Source organism: Camelus bactrianus, chromosome 16, assembly GCF_048773025.1.
Source record: "Camelus bactrianus isolate YW-2024 breed Bactrian camel chromosome 16, ASM4877302v1, whole genome shotgun sequence".
In the NCBI taxonomy this organism is placed as follows: domain Eukaryota; kingdom Metazoa; phylum Chordata; class Mammalia; order Artiodactyla; family Camelidae; genus Camelus; species Camelus bactrianus.
The window spans coordinates 28,630,960-28,648,569 of NC_133554.1; the positions used below are offsets into that span (position 1 = coordinate 28,630,960).

Here is a 17,610-nt window from a genome sequence, read left to right on the forward strand (position 1 = left end):
ATAACACAGGGAACTATGTTCAATATCTTGTAATAACTTTAAATGGAAAAAATATGAAATGCATATATATATATATATATATATATACATAAATCCCTGACTGGGATATTGTGCTGTACACCAGAGATAGACACACTGTAATTGATTTACTTCAATAAAAAAAAAAATCCCAGTGAGTGTGGAGTCAGAGACAGGGGAGGTGGGAAGCCAAGGTGAGGCCCTGCTTACAGTCCCTCTCCAGATACAACGGGGCCTAGAGGTCTCATGGTCCCAAATTCAGGTCTCGATGACCAGGATACTGCTGCAAACTGTACCCTTCTGTTCTCTCACTGGCTCCCCATTTTCCTGGGCTTGACACTAAATACCTCCCTGTGAATGGATTGTCCTTTCTTCCTTTCATAAATGTTTATCTTATTCCAAATACAGTTTCATTATTAAAAACTTCAAAAGTAGTAAAGAAAAAAGATCTAAATCATCCACAATCTTACCACTCTGAGATAACCACAGTCAAGTTTTAGAATATAAACATCCAACCTTTTTTCGTACATGGTAAAACATGTACATATATACACTTTTGTGACTTGATAAGAATGAGCACATTGTACCTACTTTCTGGTGACTTTTTCTTCCCTAAATAATACATATATTATACAACCAACTTTTCACGCTGTGAAATATTCTTTTCAATCATTGATGATTCTATGGTAGCCCACTATACATATGTCATCATTCATTTAACTTGTCCCCTACTTTTGGACTCATTCTTCCTTTAGCTGCATTAATATTCACCAATTTGACTCTAGCATGGCCTGGGAACCACTGGGTCTCTTGGCTTCTTTGTATCAGTCATGCTTCCTGCCTCCCCCATGAGCCGGCTCCTCCCTCTCAGCATGCTCTGAGGTCTCAGTGAGGTGCGTGTACTAAAGCCCCGCATGGCTGCAGATCGGGGTCCCCAAGGGGGGCGCTAATCAAACCTGCGGAGGAGGAGCCTGCAGGACGCTGGGGCTAGCACCTGAGAGGAAGGTGCGAGCTGGGAATGACCCTGAGCCTGCTGCCCTGGCCTCTCGGTCCAAAGGAGCTCCAGAAACCCACACTAGAGAGCGAGAACATGGGGTCGGGTAGGCAAAGACGGAGATGCGTCGGTACCCAGCAGTCTCAACTGGGATGGCCCAGGACACCCCCGCGCCGGCTGCAGCTGCCCCTGCACACACACGCACACACGCACGCACACACAAGTCAGAGCGCACTGAGAGTAAGACGCCCCTCGATGTCAGTGTCAACGTGAGATGTCCCCTTCTACCTGTAGCTGCAGCAGAACAGCGCCAAATGCAAGCAGCGATGGTGACGGCCCCTCTGGTTGAGGAGCAGCCCGTGTTCTCATTTCAGTAATCTCTATTTACCTCCACAAAGGAGCAAACAAAGCACTCAGAATTAATGCCCATAAAAAAAATAAAAATTAAATCAAATTAAAAACCCTGGATTCAGGCTGTCTGGGTCTGAATTGCCAGCTCAAATCCTGTCAACTATGTGCCCCCGGGGACACCACCTAACCTCAATGTGCCTTCTGTTGCCTCTCCAATAAATTAGTGATTGAATAATGTCTACTTTACAAGACCATTTGAGGAGCATGGAATAATGTTGGCTGAGTGTTAACATACATTACAGGCACACAGTAAAGGCTTAGCAGGCAATGAGCTATTTTTATTATTATTATTATTATTATTATTATTATTATTATTATTATTATTATTATTATTACTATTACTATTACTATTACTATTATTGTTGTTAACAGAGGCTAAGTGATATCTTAGAGCCAGCTCCACGGGGAAGAACCTGGGCCATGATAAATTCCAGCTCACTAGGGCCGTAACAACTCCATTATCACAGCCATAAACCACTGGGGCACCTTCAGCCTACTGGCTGATAGAATGCTGTACTCTGGGCAAAAGGGGCCAGCCCATAAATAAATCAGACCAAGCTTCTAAGCCACGGTATTCAGACTCCTAAAATTTAGTGGTATGCTTCTCATCACAGCTTACACCATTTTCCCATCAGCAGGATCCGAGTTTTCCATCACCACTCACTGGTCTAATTAGGAAGGGAGGTGGAAGGGACCGCGGTGAAAGGGAGGGCATGAGCAGAAGGACCAGAAGGTGTGGGGGCCTAATGTTACCGGCAGTGGATGTGTCTAGGGATGGACAGACCACAAGTCAACCACTACCAAGCCTTTAAAAGGTTCCTGTTTCTGGCCTCTGCAATTTGAAGCTAATAGAAACAGACCTAGAGCACAGCATGTGGATGCAAGGCAGACCTAGGGCACAACTTTGTGGCTAAAACAACAGTTAAAGCAGAAGCCTGAGGAGCCAAAGTTAGTTTAGCGTAACTTTCTCTGGGGTATCATTAAAAAGGAAGACAGACTGGTTCTCACTGGGTCAGGATAGGGGAGAAGAGGGTGAGGTGGGGAAGAGAAGGCAGTGAACAAAATGTCAGACAGACAACCTTCGTCACATTCTCACCTTGCTCAGAGATCAATTAGATAACAAGTTTCAATCATGACATTAATTCCAAAATGAGATTTATTTCCTCACCTGAGTTGGAAGTCCCATATTGACACATGTCTGCTACTTGGCACCCTTCTTGTAAATTAATGCCTCTTTCTATCAGGGTCTGCATGGTGATGAGAGCAGGTGGTTTTTAGTAGCAGAGTCATGCTCCAGCTGCAGTTTGAAATTAAACTCTAGGATGCAGCTTGATCACAAGCAATTCACTTGCTCCAGGCTGATGGCATCCCCACCCCCACCCCAGAAAAGGTGATCTATGAGGTGCTCCCTCATTTTCCACTTCCCACACTCACCCCATCCTGGGTGGAGGTCCTTGGTAAGGTAGAAAAAGAGGCACTTTGCTAGAATAATAATGCCCCCAGGTTTTCCTGTAAGAGGCTGTCAATAATGGCGAAGCACATGTTTTTGGTTTTAGGTCTCACTCTGACAGTTCCGCAGGACCTGGGGTTCTGGTTGGGGCAATGGTGAGCTCAGCAGGATGGGCTCAGCAGGAAAAAGTGAGAACCTAGAAGGACCAAAAGAATCCCAGAGCGGGAAGTGGTCAGAGAGAAAAGGGCCTCCACGGCATCCAGCAACAAGAGCTCAACATGGATTCAAAGGGGATCAGTTGGAGCAGCAAAGAAACAGCTTTTACCCCCTGGACTCCATGTACTTTTCTTGGTCAGCGGTAGGTAAGACTTTCTTTCTGGCCATAGTTCACATCAGCACACTGCTACAGACGGCACGGGCATTACCAAGGGTCCCACCCTGTGCTGAGACTCTGTCCTTCTCTGACAGCCCATTGAGAGCCCAGGTGGAACAGCACGAGAGCAGCAATCACAGCAGACAGGCATGCAGTGCCTGTTTCATGTCCCGCACTGGTCTAAGCACATATTTGCCCATCTAATCCTCTCAGTAGTCTTCTGAGGGGCGCAGCTATTATCCTCATTTCACCAGTGAGGGGACTGAGGAGCAGAGGGGTTGTGGAATTCGCCCAAGGCCACACAGCTAGACAGTGAGTGAATCAAATTCAAACTCAGGCACTCTGGCTCCGAGAAAAGACCATGGGCCAGGATCAAAGCAGAGGACGAGAGCTTGTGGCCAGAACAAGGAGACGAAATGAAAGGGAGAGAAGGTCAGAGGCAAAAATGAATACTGAGGGAGGGTTTGAGTGATTGCCTGGAACATTCTCTGGCATTCAGGACCTGTTTGGGAAATATAAAGGAGTAAGGGGCATGGTGTGTGGATGACCCCACCTGGCTCCGTGGGCCAAGGAGTACAGGTAAAACTCGATAAGCAGCACGTTAGGGAGTGAGGTACTAACTGCCCAGGTCCCACCTCTCCACCCACTGCACCTGCACATGACCTTTCACCCCTCTCTGACCCGCTCACCAATTTTATTGACTAGGAAGAGCCCACCAGTTAAACAACAAATATAAATTGAGAGCCTCCCCTGAGCTAGCGCTGTCCAACGTGCCGGAGCATATAGTAGTGAGGAAGACAGAGCCCTGCCCTTAAGGTGCGTGCGTTCAAACAGGCCCAGAGGAATACATTCTGAGCCAGAAAACAAATGAGTGAATGGGGAGAACACATCCAAAGGGAGGCTTTGAAAATAAAAGTCTGAATACACTCTGGAACAAAACAATGTTTTTACCGCCCTTCTGTGCCAGTTTGCAGGGAAGGTCAGCATTAAGGAAGCCAATTTGATGATTTCAGGGAATTTTCTTGCATGTGGTACAAAAAGCCACTTAAGGTTTAGCTGAACACCAATAAGCTGTTTTAATAAACTCATTATAATCAGTCATTTGTATCACCCTTCATGAATCCCGCATTTTTAAGTGATAGTATCTGAACACACTTTGTAAACTATGGTGCCTCCCACAGATACTATCTTAAAGTTCATGATAATTTTCAATGACAGCATTTGTGTGAGTGTGTGTTTCATTCACTCACGCACAGATTCAACAAACAATCATTGGGCGCCGGCCCTGTACTGGGCAGTTGGCATGCAGTGGTGAAAAGACAAAGGCTTTGCCCTCATGGATCCATGGTCCAGTGGGGACACAAATAAGGAGCAGACAGTTACAATACAGTGTGAAACATGGCACTGGGTGGACAAGTACCCAGTTCTAAGGATGACCTGGACTTGAGTGTAAGGAAGACAGTGTGAAAAAAATGACATCTGAGCTGAGACTGCAGGATATACAGGAGCAGACAGTAAAATACACAAATAAAAAACAAGCTATCACAGGGAACTATATTCAATATCTTATAATAACTTGTAATGGAAAAGAATCTGAAAATGGACAGATAGATAGATAGATAACTGAATCACTTTGCTGTACATCTGAAACTAACATAATATTATAAAGCAACTATACTTCAATTTTTAAAAATCTAAAAAAAATACAAAAAACAAAACAAACAAACAAAACATTCTATCACTTGTGGAAACAATAAACACTCCAGATTCTTTAAAAGCCTAGGTTTGAATCTTAGCTGACCAATTGGGTGTTGCTTGGCAAATTCCTTCATTTATCTGAGCCTCTGCTTCCCAGTTTATGAGATGAGCAAAGTAACATTTACTTGGCAGGCTCAGTTTAAGGATTACTTGTAAATTGCCTAGCACAGCGCCTGGCACACAGTAAGTGCTTAATAGATGGGAACCACGGTTTTTATGTTAGTGGGAAGTCAATAAACATGCATTCCTTTCAGCAGAGCAGGAGTAACCCTGAGCTGACTGACAGGCACGAGGCAGTTAGGCAAAATACAATAAAAACATTGCCGTATTTCCTCATTAAAATCTGGCTTCGCTTTGGAAACAGGCAGGTTTTTCCTCCCTCTTCTCCCACAAGCAGTGATTAACTAAGCTACTCTAAAGGAGGAGAAATTCCATTTTCTCCTCCAATAAATAATAAGGTAAAATTTTCCTACCAGCTTCAGGCCACCCCCGGTCTCATCTCTGTGAGCCAGCAGGAAACCTCTCCTGAATGCTGGGGGTAACTGTAACCGAATCATTTGGCATGAAATTGGGCAATGCATCATAATAAATCAGACCTACTCCTGCATCTTCAAAGAAATGGACATTTGCAAGACCCCAGTGCCAGGTCTAGCTGGGAGGACCCAGCCGCTGAGGCCACAGGAGGTTACATGCACATCTGCACGGTTGGCAAAAATATACCTCCTGGCACTGCTGAAAGGAGTGATATTGAGAGGACATCACACCCATACTCTGGCCCCAGGTAGCCCTGCATTAACCTGTTGGACACAGTTAGAGCCTTTATTTTGTTCAAAGATGTGCTTAGGAAAGGAGCTTCCTCAGGCAGCAAAGTCAGATAGTAGGAAAGGCAGAGGTTCTGAGTCTGACAGTCTCGGACCAAAGCTATGCTGCACCTCTCGCTAGCTGTGTGTCCTTGGGCAAGTTATCAACCCCACTGAGCTTCCCTGTTTGTAAAGATGGGGATTACAAGAATAATACTGTATTCTTGTAATTCTGTTTTACTGCTGCTATAACAAATTACCACAAACTTAGTGGTTTAAAATAACACAGATTTATTCTCTCACAGTTCTGGAGGTCAGAAGTCTGAATTCTAATTTACTGGGCTAGAGTCCAGGTATTGACAGGACTGGTTCCTTCTGGAGGTTCTAAGGGGAAGATCCATTTTCTTGCTTTTTTCAGCTTTTAGTGTCCACCCGTATTCCTTGTCTTGTGCCCCCCACCACCACCACCACTTTCAAAGTGCGTCATTCCAATCTCCACTTCATCACATTGCCTTCTCCTCTGCCTCTGACCCTCGTGTCTCTCTCTTATGAGGACCCTTGTAATTACATCAGATGCACCTGGATAATCCAGAAGAGTCTTCGTCTCAAGATTTTTAGCTCAGCCACATTTGCAAAGTCCCTTTTGCCATATAAAATTCCATTCAGAAGTTCTGGGAATTAGGAGGTAGACACATTTGGGAGTCCATTATTCTACCTACTACAGCTTCCAAAGGACAAAAGAAGACATGCGTTTACAGCACCTAACCAGTGCCTGGAAGCCACTGGGTCTTCAGGCTTCCATTGTTTTCTCTTACCCGCTTTTGCCAGGACACCTGTGCCCAGAGAGACCGCTGCACAGCAGCCCTGCCTGGTATAAACGGCACACTCTGGCTCCCAGGCCGACTCTTCTGGCCCACATGGAACCTGCAAATCTTCACACTGACACTCTGACTATTCCTAGCCCTGTGACCTGTGGTCACCTCCAGCCACCAGAGGCCATTCTTCTGGTCAGGGATTGTTTGTTCGCAAGGAGGAGAAACCCACTCAAACTAGATGGAGGTGAGCAGCTGTGCACCCAGGAAACTGGGCGACAGTGGACTGAGGATACTCCCGCAGCCCCTCTCTGGACCATGCACCCCCAAACCTCTGCTTCTCTCCACTCGTGTTCTCCCAAGACCAGCTTCTAGGCAAGGCTCCAGAGTCCCTTCAACTTGCCCACAGGACTGGCTGGCCTTGGCACAATCTCTGGCCCCAACGTTGTGTGACCTTTCCTTGTCCAGTATCATCTCATCCAGCCACTTTCTACAGCCTTTTATTCAGTTTACCAGCAGAAACCATCAATTGGCTTCATGCGTCGTAGATCCCTGTGTTAGTCAGTCAGGGCTGCTGCAGCAAAGTGCCACAGACTGCGTGGCATATAACAACACAAAATTATTTCTCACAGTTCTGGAAGCTGGAAGTGCAAGTTCAAGGTGCCAGCATGGTTGGGTTCTGGTGAGAACCCTCTTCTGGGCCGTAGACTGCTGGCTACTCATTGTCTCCTCACAAGGTGGGAAGAGAAAGAGGAAGCAAAGCCCCTTGCAACTCTTACATGGGCACTAGTCCCACTCACTAGGGCTCCATGCTCATGACCTCACCTCATCCTAACTACCTCCCAGAGGCCCTGCCTCCTGGTGCCGTCACATTAGGGTTTCAACATATGAAGCACGGGGGAACACAAACACTTGGTTCATAACAGCCTCCCTGAGTCGGGTGTCCAGCCTTGGCTCATTCAGCTGTGTGTGGTTAAGGGGCCAAGAGCATGCAGCACAGACATAGGCTTTTAGGGGTCCACACCTGGGGGGAAAGCACATTTACCAAAACATGCTTGGGCATGGGCTGGACACTCACTCTGAAACACATGCACTTGATAACCACACATCTCTAAAAGGGATACAGAGCTCTGCTAAAATTCAAAAGTAATGATTAGTTTTATTAGTGCTTAAGGTACTCAAGAATCATGAATAATAAACTGCCTAATCATTAAGAATGAGAACTATATCAACTGCTAATCACAAAGTCCCACTTCCTTGACCTACAGCTGCCGGCTGCATATAGTAAAGACGCCTACAGGGCCCAGACTCTAAGCAAAGCTGTCCATTTCCTCTAAGGGTCCAGGAAGCTCAGAACATGAACAAGAGCACCTATGCTTAGGACTTTAGGAATGTCCTTTTATGCCCTCAGACCTAAGATACTCACTGTCTGGCAAGAAAAGTAACCTAAGTCCTGCTGTCTGGCATTTCAATAATTAATGCAAAGTGTTCCCATTTAAGGAAATATGGAACTGAGTCTTGACCTCAAAAAGCCAAGGATTAAAAGGCAGGCAGAGAAAGAGAGAGATTCTGATCAATGAAAGACCTCAGAACTGTGGGGGATGGAGTCACCATGCCCTGGGGATATAAATGTTGTCATTTCTCACTCAGAGCCTGGGGGCCTTGTGACCACATAGCTGCTCCTGAAAGCGACATCAGTGTGTAGGCAAGCCTCCCCCGCGTTCTCCCAGTCCCTGGAAAGGCAGCAAAATAAGCGTGAGCTTGCTCCCATCTGGCCCCCTCTAGACCTCATTTGTTTCAAACACAGTGGAGAAACGGGGATAGTTTAGAAGTTTCTTTTTTTTTTTTTGGATATATGTTTTTTATTGACCCTTGATAGAGACAATGAGACTCCTGCCCATCAGGGAGGAAAGAGGGGATCCTTCCAGGCCAGAGTTGACAGGGTTCTGCCTCTCTGCCGAGCCCAGCTTAACAGAACACAGAAGCAATGGGAGTAGGATGCATGCTGCATGTGTTTATCAGCCAGTTTCCAATTTCTGTGTCCGAAATCAAACAGCCAAGGATCTGTATGCCTTGAATTTTAATCTGTCCCTTTAGGGCAGTCATAGGTTATGAATACAGAACTTGTTCTGTATTCTGGGTAGAGTGAGCCAGCTATGTACCTACATTCATCCCTTGTGCTTCCCTTTACCAAGACCTCAGCATAAAGGTCCTCCTGGTCTTATTTTAGCCAAAATTCTTGTGCCTAGATAGATAGATGGATAGATAGATAGATAGATAGATAGACAGACAGACAGACAGATAGACAGACATTTTTATTTCCATCCAATAAAAACCATCTGACCATGCTCTGGAGGTAACAGGGTAGCTGACGAAATCTCATTTCTCTCTCCGTTACCTACTCTGACATCTCAGTCCCCAGGTCACCCAGTTAGGAAAGGACTTTGTTTACCACTGGAGCTTGGCCACTTGGAAAGCAGTTTCTTAGTTTTTAAAATATCTCCACGGTGGCAAAAAGAAACCAAATATTTGTTCTGTGGGTTCTCAAATTTTGAAATGGAAGTTAAAATAAATATCAGAAAATAAATCAGTAGAACTTTGTGAGTCACCATTGATTTTAGATATTTTGAATTTATGTATTCCTTTTATGTGGCCTTATGCTATGCATTCCAATATCTCTGGCCATGCTCTGCATTCTCAAAAGTTATATGCTGTCTTTAGACATGAGAGATGGCGTTCTAAATTATGAGAGGGGGAAAAAAGACACATTTTTCTGAGCAGGAAAAAATGATACCACAAGCAGCTCCCAAAGTTCCCTGTAAATCAAAGCACCTGACACTCAATTTGGCCATGAGGCTATCTGACTCTCAGCCAAGTCTAAGTCTACATATTTGGCAAGTGTATAATGAATGGCTGATTAGGATTTAATCCTATTTAACTTGAAAATATGAAAGGAGAAAGAAGTTGAGATAAGTTTTTTCAAGGCAAATTAGTTTTATTTTTGCAGAATCAGAGAGCAGCACTGCTCTCTTTTCCCATTTCAGACTCTATTCAAGATGTCTGTTTAAATCTGATCAAAGGCCTCTCTTGCCTACCACATAGTATCTCTGAAATTATGGGTGATCAACCACTGTACAACTCAAAAACTGTGAAACTGCGTTGCTGTTGTTGTTTTTTAAATTTAGGATCTGCTTTGGGAAATGGGCTAAACTATTAAGTGAACCAATAAATTTCATGTCAATTATACTGCCTCTGGGATAAGTAAAGGAAAAAAAAAGAAACTCAACCTTCTCTAGAGGGAAGTCTTTGGCCATGAGTCATTCATGCAAACACAATTGAAGAAAAGATCCCCAATTTGCATAGACATTTATCCTTGTACTTTCTCACTTTAAATTGGCCTCAATGCTAAATGGACCCTTCAGTTCATTGATTTCTTTCTCTGTTGCCTGCAAGGACAAAATTTCTAGAAACAAGACTAATAAGAGACTTAACTCTGCGAAGTAATTGGGAAAGCCAGAATAGCAGGTGTCCTCCCAGGGGATGGCCAGGAGGGCATTCTTCTGAGCCAGGAGGGTAGTCTCAGTGGAAACCAAGGGAAACTAATAAAGACTGTGACTGAGGCTCTCCCCTTGTTCCAGCCCTTCTGCCTCCTGATCGATGCTGGTGCTTCCCCGTGTGACCCTGCATGGAATGCCGTGCATCCTGTTTCTAGGACCTGTGAGGATAACAAACTGTGTTTTCCTGAGCCTCTGAGTGTCTCCTCCTCTAGTGGCTGCACCTGATGGATCGTCACCTAAAAGAACACAGAGCAAGCCCTGACGCATACAACATAGATGCCGGAAGACATTGCTTTCCCCCAACAGTTCTGCACGCCCTGAGGCTGGACCACTGTGTCCTGCCTTCACTATCACTGCAACATGATAAGGCTCTGCCTTCTCTGCACTGGCTGTTATCTGTATTTTCCCCACACTCCTTCATTCCCTACTCCTGGATTATATCTAATCTGCAGCCAAAAAAGAATCACATATCCTTCAACAAATGTGACCTGAGCTGGGGCAATGAGGGTCTTTTTACACTGGAGATGACAAGATACATACTCTTGCTTTGGGGGTCATGGAAAATGAAATGAAATTAAACGAAACCAAGCAGAGAGAGTTAGAGATGAGACAGACACCACGAGACAGACAGAGACAAACACACAGGGACTCAGCTCCCAGTGCCCTTCCTCTCATTCTGTGTGCACGAGCCACCCTGTATTCTTTGAAAAACAAAAGCAAACAACTGTTCTTTTTACCCAGCTCCACCTCCTCCCCTAGACACCCGCCACCACATGCTCCTGATTTTCATCGTTATCAGCCACATCAAACTGTAGACATGGTACAGGGTCATCCGTCTTCTCAGCTGTGGCCTGTTTATTTTGCTTCTCAAAAGCACCATTTCCTACTAAGATGGGGAAACACTGACTATTATGGGCGGAATTGTGTCTTCCCCCACCCAAAAAAAAAATTCCCATGTGGATGCCCTAACCCCCAGTCCCTCAGAGTATGACTGTATTTGGAGACAGAGCTTTTCAGGCATGTAAGTGAAGCCTTTAGATTGTGCCCTAATCTAATCTGACTGGTGTCCTTATAAGAAAAGGAAATTGGATACACAGAGAGACACCAGGGAGGCACTCACATGAAGAAAAGGCCGTGTGAAGAAAGATACAGCGAGAAGGCAGCCCTCTGAAAGGCAAGGCCTCAGAAGGAATCACCCCTGCCAAAAACTAACCTCAGACTTCCAGCCTCCAGAGCTACAAGAAAATAAATTTCTGCTGTTGAAGCCACCTTGTGGTGTTTTTTGCTATGGCAGCCTTAGCAAACTAACACACTGACCACACGTCTCCCTGAAGAGCTACAATGCAGGCTAATGAAGTAAAGGCTCTGTGAAGTCCTGTTATAATGACGACCGTTTGCCTTTAAGCTGGGCTCCCCGAACTTCTGTACTTATTCCCTTCACAGAAGTGCCATTATCAAGGCTGTTCACAGAGAAAATCCGTCTGGAAAAAATCATGTTCTTGTTCTTCAGAAATAAAGAGGTGGATTGATTATTGTTAAAAACATTATCCAACTTATAAAAAAACAAAAAAAGGAGGGCTGTCATAAGAATGTAGAAGGCGTCGTGGTACAATGATAAAAGCACCAAAGTTAAAACCGAAGTTTGGGCTCCATCTCTGCTCTTAACTGGCTTAGTGACTTTGGTCAAGCCCTGTTCCTCCTCTGACCTCAGTTTCCCCATCTGTAAAGTGGGCTGCCTACATGACCTCGTTAGCTAGATTTTGCCCGTGTCATCAGATGCTGGTGCCTGGGTTTCTTGGAGTTCATCTACTTAACCTGCCAAGGTTGTCTCTTCTTGGTTTCCAGCCCTCAGGCTGGAGTTTCCTTGTGGTTGCCACTTTCAACTTGAAAGCACACGTCATGGCCCAGCACCCAACTCCTCTCTCATGCTTCCGGTGTTCCTGATCTTTAATTTTTCTGGTTTTTATCTATTGTAGCAGAATAACATTTTGATAAGTTATCAGGGTGTCTCACCTGCATACATTTCCTCTATCCTTTGTCCTTCTCAGTCCACCAGTCTGAGCAGTCTTTCCACGCTAGCCATCTTAGGGAAGGGATCACATAACAAAATACGGAAGATAAGTGAGTCAGTTCTTGGTTCTTGAACTGAAAGTCGTTAAGACCTGAGTGGACTGAGAGCACAGGAGATACATGAAGAAGAGCAAAGCTGCACTGACTAGCTGGAGATTCCCTGGAAAGACTTCTGCTTCCAAAATGGAAAGCGGGATGATGGGCACTCAGAAGCCTAGGGAGCTGGAGCAGGAGGACTCCAAGAGGAGTGTCTCCAGAGGGGAGACATGAAAATTTGTACCAAAAACTGTTACACTGACTCTTTGGAGGATGTGAGGAGAAATGCAAAGAAAACAGGAAACAATATGTCACAATCACTAACTTTTTAAGAGTTGTTCAAGAAAGGACCTAGGATCATAGTGCATTCAACAGTGAACAATAATAGTATAGTTATAATAATAAAATATTTTCTATTGCCAAAAAACTATAATATAACTGAATTGAAAGGATAAAAGAGTTGAAGGGGGCAAACAAAAATTTTTTAAATCTCATCTGCCAGAACAGGAAGGAAGTAGAGAATGTTTAAAGTAGACAAACCAAAAGAGAGACATAGACACACATTATTTATGAACCTGGAGAAACAGCTTTTTAAAATGGAAAGGGGTCCCTCTGGGGAATGAAAGGGAGTCGGGGAGGCGGAGAGGGAGGCCGGAGTTACACCTTTTCATTATGAGACTGTCAGCACTGTTGTCCTTCATGGGCTGATGCCTGGATGAGGAGGAGGAAGTCTTGGGAATAACAGGGTGTCTGGCACTAAGTCCCCACCTGAGACCTTGGCATTACACAAGACTCCTAGCATGTGTCCCGCCCCAGGAAAAGGGAGAAGGACCCCAAATAGACCCAGCAGAATAGGGCCTTGAAATAGAAAGTAAATTCAGTCATGGAAAAGTGAAATGACATTGCTTAACCACCAAAGTGAATGAACCAACAGCACAGCCCAGGAGAACTTTCCACAGTGGTGGACACGTTATGCACTGTCCAGCACAGCCGCCATTACCCACACATGGCTACCGAGCACTTGAACTCTGACTGGTGTGCCTGAGGAATGGAGTTTTTAATTTAATTTAATTTAATTTAATTTAATTTTAAATAGCCGCACGTGGCCAGCCAGTGGCTATCGTACTGGACGGCAGGGTAGGGTGTCCTTCTTTGTCAGTCTGTCATTCAATAAAACAGCCCTTGTCCCTTTCCTCACAGTGTGCAGGCAAGTCGGTGAACAGTCATCATCCAGTTAGTATGTTACCGCAAATCATGGTAAGTGCATTGAAGGAAAAGGATGGAGTAGCAGAAGAGAGTGTAACTGTGGCCCCTAACTTAGATTGAAGTGGCCTCTCTGGAAAGAAAAAAAAAAAAGGCAGGAATAAAAATCTGACTGAAAGCCAGGGCGTCTGCAGCGCAGAGCTGAATTGAGCCTGGAGATGTGAGCAAAGACCGCATTGTAAGCGACTCACGGGCGGAGTTGGGGTCTCAAATTTTATTCTACGTGAATGAGCCGGAAAGCTTTCAATGGAAGCGGCAGGAGCACATTTCCACTTGTAAAAGACCGCGCAGCAGCTGTGGCAGGGCATGGCGAGCGGGAGACTTGCACGGGGCTGTCCCCGGCGGGGGGTCTCGGGAGAGGTTGCAGTGACAGTGACTCGACCAAGTGGGCGGCAGCTGGAGTGGACGGCCAGCAGGTCCTGCGCGTTTTGGAGGAAGAGCCCATGGAGAGAAGGATTAGGTGAGGGAGGGGTGCGGGAGCGGGTCAAGGAGACGCCCCGCCCCGGCACTCGCCGGCGGGCGTGGTCCCTGCGGAGCCCGAGCGGGTCCGGAGCCGGCGAGAGGGGAGAGGTCAGCAGCTGATCCTTCCGGGGGCCTCCTCGGCGGGTGTTAACGGTCTCCAATGTGCCGGCCGCCACCCAGTCCGGGAGGGCCGGGGGAGGCGGCGCGGGAGCCTCCCCGAGGCGCGGCCTGAGCATCCCGGGAGGCTGAGTCCTCCTCAACCACACGCTCTGCCGCCCAGCTCCCTCCCGCTCCCGCTCCCACACTCCCGCCTCCTGCCCCAGGCTGGGTTCTCACAGCACTTCCATATTTCACTAGGGGTTCTTGCCTGTGCTGAGAGGGTAGGAGGGGTCCCGAGGAACCTGTCCCAAGCTTTCCAGAGCAAGGACCCCATGTTCAGGGCGGAGGGGGTTGGGGGTGCTCAGCATGAGGGTCTGGGCACGGGAGCAGGCTGGATTCAGAGTCAGGGGCCTCGAGTCCGCTTCCAGGACAAAAGCACGACTGGAAATCCAGGGAAGAGCCAGATCAACAGGGTCAGGGAGGAGGAACAGAGCCCAGGCAGAATGGAAGGTGAGGGGAGGCACCAAGGCAGGGAGCCCCTTTGGGAGGGGGTCTTTGGACAGACACCCCCACAGGCAGTGAGATGCAAAGCCAGGGGGCCTTCTGTGGCCTGCCTGCCTGCAAAGGAGTCCTGAGGTGATTCAGCCAGCATTTCCTGGTTAACTCTGAAATGCTGGGCCCGTTCTTCTCAGGCACCGTACTTGGCAAAAACCTCATCACCAAGTGATACCAAGCAGGACCCTTGAAGCAGGATTCTTGGGGGGGGGGGGTGCCAACCCCTGCTTCTTGTTTACAGAAAAGCTGAAGTCTCTCAGGCATCTGTCAACAAATGTAATCAATAAACAATCAATAATAAAAATAGAAAAGAGTTTTATTTGAGCCAAACTGAGGACTAGCCCGGAAGCCCTCTTCCCAGATTACTCTGAGGCGCTGCTCCGGAGAAGCATGGCTTCCCGCACAGTTTTATATGTTGTCAGAACACAGCAGCATTAACAAGTCAGGGATACATTTCTTCAAGGTTTAAAAAAAAAAAAAAAAAAAAAAGAACAGATCAGCATGTACACAGTGAGTCAGTATGGCCCTGGCCCCTGGGAAGGGAGTCTTATCATCGAGAGGGGACTAGTATTGTCTTCCTGGGAAGAGAGGCATTTAATCTTTATTTTTAACGTGGACACTCTTTCCTCTGGTCAATGTGCCCTTTTCTTTAATAATTAAAGCAGATGTGAAATGTATGTTTGATAGGCCACAAACAGGCTATTTTTGTTAACATGAAATTCAAGTGAACTCGTGTATAAGCCAGAATAACTTTTCTACATCTGAATATGTGAAAATTTTATCACCTCCCCGAGTCATAAAAGAGTAGGCTTAAGCAGTTAATGATTGGGACAGTGACGTCACAGACTCACTGTCTGATGCATGTTCCTGAGCTTTTTTAAAGATACCTGCATGATGACCAGATCTCTTCCCCAGCCTCACCTTCAGTAATCTTGCAAACTGTTACCCAGGCTGTTGGCCCCGGGATCATACCCCTGCCCCTCCCTCAAACAGAAATCAATTACTCTTACCTAAGTCTCAGGAGGCAGCTACAAAGAGAGGAAACAAGAACTGGTAGAACTAACCAAGCCCAAGATAGGGAAGGATTTGACTTCTAGTGGTCCTTGAGCCTTGTTATATGCTCATTGTAATGTATCAAAATGACATATCCACTAGCGTCATGACAGTAGACAATTGCCATGACAACAGCTGGAAAAGCCCATACAAGGACAGAAGACAAGGTGATTGGCTCTGTCATACCCAGAAGGAAGACATGATAGCAGAGGCCTCCCATGAAAGTCCATGTAGCCCCACCCAGAGTTGGAGCCATCTCCACCAGCCATCTTGGCTGAGGGCTCCTGGCTTGGGCACTTTCCTTTTCCCAGCTCCACCACTTTCTTTCCTTTTCCTTTGCTGAGCAATAAAGCAGCTTTTCACTCTGTCCCTCTGCCACTGCTGTGAGTCCTTTCACAGCCAGCAGCGAGGACCCACTCTTTGGTGGGCTTCCTAATTTAGAGACCACCTGGACACAGCATCTGCACCCTGACCAGGCTCAGCCTGCTGGGACTCTAGGGTCTTGTGGCTCTGACCATCTCTCTCAGGTCCAGCCAGTCCACAGTCCTGGTCATGACCCCAAGCACACCCAAGGCTTTGCTCAGGGCCAGCCTACGCCCCTGATGAGCTTGTGTTGGTCCTTTTTATGTCCTATAAGCTAACTCTTAAAACAGTCTGAGCTCTCGTACATAGCCTTCCTCCATCTGGGATGAGGGTCTAAGGTGAGGGGCCCCTAGAATTTAGGCTTGTCTGGGAGATCTGAAGCCAGTAAGACCACCCCCCAGCAGTGATCCTTGTACAGAGAGGAAGCAGGGGCCTCCTGGGAGAGGAATCTAAGGGAAGAGGAGAGGAAAGGCAGTCTATACATTTTTTAGAAAGGTTCCTGTGGGTGGGCATGATTCTGGCCACAGCCCTGGGAAGACAAGTTGGCTGGATAAAAGCAACCACGACAGCCTCTACAAGGTGGTGTGAGCAGAAGCCAGCCCCACTTCATAGCCTGCTCCATGCTTCCAGGTGATACATACAAGTCTCTGCATAAATGGCACCTCTTCCAGGAAGGCCTCCCAGCACTCCAGACTAGTTAAGTTTCTCCTGCCATACATCCCCGTGAGGCCCTATGCTCCCCTCTCTCAGTGTTTATCAACTTTCTAGCAACTGCCTGTTGACTGACCTCTTTTCTCCTACCATGAGCTCAGGGACCACATCTGTCTTGCTTACTGTTTATGCCCAGCCTCTGCCACAGTGCCTGGCACAGAACCTGGTATGTCATGGTGCAAGTGCACATACTTTCCCCGTTTCAATAAAGGACCCAGTTTCTTCCTCAGGGAAGACATCTCAACACCCACTGCCCTCCAGTGCCAGAGCCCTAGCCCTCCTCAAGAAGCTGGTAGAAACTCAGAAGATGCTGCAGTTTCCTAAAAGCATAGAAATCCTGCATTAGTGTGCCAGCACCATAGACTGGCCTAGCCAGGGAACAAATGGTGCACACACTTGAACATCCTAAGGAAAGGATGCCAAAGTCAGGCACATCTCTCCCGTCACAGGTTAAAACCTTTGGACTAAGGAGTTGCAGATGAATGTATATTAAAGCAAAAGTTCTAATAAAAGCTACAACATCACTTCGACTTTACAGAAGCCGTCAGATGACACTACAATATTCATCGTCTTGTCTCCAGACTTAAATCATTTCCACAGCCACAGGGACCATCAGTTTAGAATCTGATGTACAGCTATCAGAGAGAATAACAGACACTTGCTGCTCCAACCTTGACTCCTAAAATTAGATAATAACTCTTTTGACACCTCAGAGAATATACTATCAGTTGGTCAGAAAACGGATGAAGTCATCTAACTGTATTTTCAGGACCCAGTAGCAGTTGATTTAAGCACATTTGTTTTAAAGATTTGAAGGTGGGGGGA

At 46.4% G+C, this 17,610-nt stretch overlaps 1 pseudogene; it reads left to right on the plus strand.

Moving 5' to 3' along the window:
• Window positions 1–14,435: 14,435 nt before the first annotated feature.
• LOC141573534 (SCAN domain-containing protein 1-like) overlaps window positions 14,436–17,610 on the plus strand; it is a 44,813-nt pseudogene continuing 41,638 nt past the window's right edge.